This window comes from Physcomitrium patens, chromosome 2 (genome assembly GCF_059467195.1).
Source record: "Physcomitrium patens ecotype Gransden chromosome 2, ASM5946719v1, whole genome shotgun sequence".
Lineage (NCBI taxonomy): Eukaryota > Viridiplantae > Streptophyta > Bryopsida > Funariales > Funariaceae > Physcomitrium > Physcomitrium patens.
The window spans coordinates 7,461,724-7,464,701 of record NC_143411.1 but is presented as its reverse complement, the minus strand read 5'-3'; positions in this window follow the sequence as shown (position 1 = coordinate 7,464,701).

Genomic DNA, 2,978 nt, shown 5'->3' with positions numbered 1-2,978 from the left:
AGAAGAGTGACAAATCTGATTTGAGACGTTTACATTGGTCATTGAACTTGTGAGAGGTCCTAGAAATAAAGTTAAGATTGTTTTGAGAGTGAAAACACTAGTTTATTCATAAAAAAGGTATTCTGAGATATTAAAGAAGTAATTTCTTCTTATTGATTTTGAGAGCTTAAGGACTATTTTTTTATCTTTTTTTATACATCTCTTCTTTATAGATGGCTTTAAGTGACGGTGAAGGCTTGAGAGCCATTGAAAAATTCAAAGATAAAAAATTTTACTATTGAAAGGTCAAAATGGAGTTTTTATTGGCTTTTTTGAACCTATGGAATATTGTAGATGAAAGTGAAGATCTTTCAAGCATGCATGCTAATACAAAGGAAAAGAAAGACCATAAATATTGTGAAAAGAATATCTTTAGATTAATTGCATGTAATATGGATAAAGCCAATTTTTCTCACATTATCTCATGCAAAAGACCAACGAAAGCATCAAAGATTATTTGTAATATCTATAAAAGCAAGAACTTATTCAACATCTTCTACATAAGAAAGAAGTTCTTCATATGTAAGATGGAAGAAGGTGAAGACCTCATGGCATACATCAACAATGTAAAGTCACTTGCAAATCAATTTGTAATTGTTAACAAGTCTTTAGAGGAAGCAGATATTGTCATGACTCTACTCATGACTCTATCTCATTATAGCTTTGGAATCCATCAAGATGAAAGAACTCACAGTGGATTATGTGATTGCAAGACTTAGCCATGAAGTAAGTAAGAAGAAAGAAAAAAAAAATCTCGAAGTGAAGATTCAATATTTTATTCATAATAAATCAAGTGCAACTATTCAAACCAACAAGGTAATATCAAAACTTACTTCATTTTTGGTAAAATAAGATATTTTACTCAAAATTACTGTAAAGGCAAAAGGATGAAAAAGAAAAATACAAATAGTATAGAAGATGAATTTGGAGGATAAGATTATGCATTCACAACAAGAAATGGGACTATCTTTGGCTACCATGTCAAGATGGATTATAGATTCAGGTTATTTTAAGCATATGATACCTTATAAGTATTTATTTGACACTTAAGAGATTATTTCAATATCAAATGTGATTTTGGAAGATAGTGGCATATTCGAAGCTATTGGAATTGATTCTATTATGGTAGAAGTTATTGTGAATAGACAAACGAATAAGAAAAAATTTAAAAATGTCTTCCATATGCCCAAGATGAAGCAAAATCTACTTTCGATGAGTAAACTTGGAATGGAAGGTTTTATGGTTCAATTCTATAAGAATGAATGTTTTGTAAAAACATTGTATAGAAACATGGTTGCCAAAGGCTCTAGAGAGGGAAATTTGTACTATCTCAAGTATAAGAAGGTCAATGGACTGGAGGTAGCTATATTTGCTGAGTTTACATCAAATTAAGAAAAGTTGAATATATGACATTGTCGCTTTAGCTATTTAAATATAAAGAGCATGGCAAAGCTTAAGTCTATGGTGAGTGGCTTAGATCTTGAAACAAACCAAAATACAATACAACTTATATGTGAAGGATGCATACAAGGTAAATAACAAAGGGCAATATTTTTAAGTGGTGTAGCAACATGTGCTACGAAGTTGTTGGAGATTATCTATTCAGATGTATGTGGACCTATGAAGAACACAAGTATTGGAGGAGTAGGGTATTTTCTCATTTTCATTAATGATTTTTGAAGAAAAATTTAGATTTATATTCTTAAAGCAAAGAATAAGTACTTTTAGAAGTTCAAAGAGTTTAAAGCACTTCTTGAAAAATAAAGTGAGTGCAAGATCAAAGTTCTCCATATGGACAATAGAGATGAGTACATGTATTAATAATTTGATGTTTATTTGAAGATTGAAGGATTTTTTAAACAAAAAATAACTCCATATACTCCACAACAAAATGACTTTGCTAAAAAGGGCAAATCAAACCATTATCGAGATGAAAAGAAGCATGTTTCATGCTCAAAATCTTGGCTATGAATTTTAAGTGGAAGTTATAGTGAATATAGTATATACAAAGAATATATGTCCAACAAGTTTTCTTGCATTAATGACACCACAAGAAGCTTAGAGTGGGAGACAACCTTACATTTCACATATGAGGATCTTTGGATGCATTGCATATGCAAAGACACTAGATTGTATGAAGTCCAAACTTGATGCAAAAGATACAAAGTGTATTTTCTTAGGATATTGTGAAAGTACCAAGGCATATAGGCTAATATGTTTGGATATCAAAAAGATCATCAAAAGTCGTGATGTTGAGTTTTTAGAATATAGAAGTATTTGTGAATACTTAAAGATGTGTTCAAGTAGGAATAATGATATATTTGTAGACACATCTCCAATTCTAGTAATAAAAGAAGAAGATGAAGAAATTGAAGATGATAAAGATGTGAATAAAGATGACAATACAAAGAAGATAAAAAGAAAAGACTTGTAAATTTCAAGAACCAACAATGAAGATATTGAAGATTATAATGATGATGATGAAGAATATCAACCTTTAAGTGAGAAAAGACAAGCTTTAAGAGAAAAGAAGCTTGAAAGAGGACTTGAAGTATAACAAGCTGAATCTTCTTCAAATGAAAGAAGATATCACTTGGGAGAAAGAAGACCTTGTGGCAAATGGTAGAGAATGACATCTTTCTTAAGTAAGTGAAGAACATGCAAATGTTGCTCTCCTTATTGATCCGTTGTCTTTGTGTAATGCTATAAAGTCCCAAGATGCAATGAAGTGAGAGAAGAGTATGGAAGAAGAATATCAATCTCTTATGAATAATGGTACATGAGAATTGTCACATCTTCTAATAAATTGATCTAGTGTTGGTTATAAGTGGATGTTTAGGACTAAAAGAGATGCAATGGATATGGTGATAGAAGCATTAGGCTTAAAAGTCTTTTAATAATTAGCAAAGTAGGAGTATTAAAGATCAGCAAGATCTTAC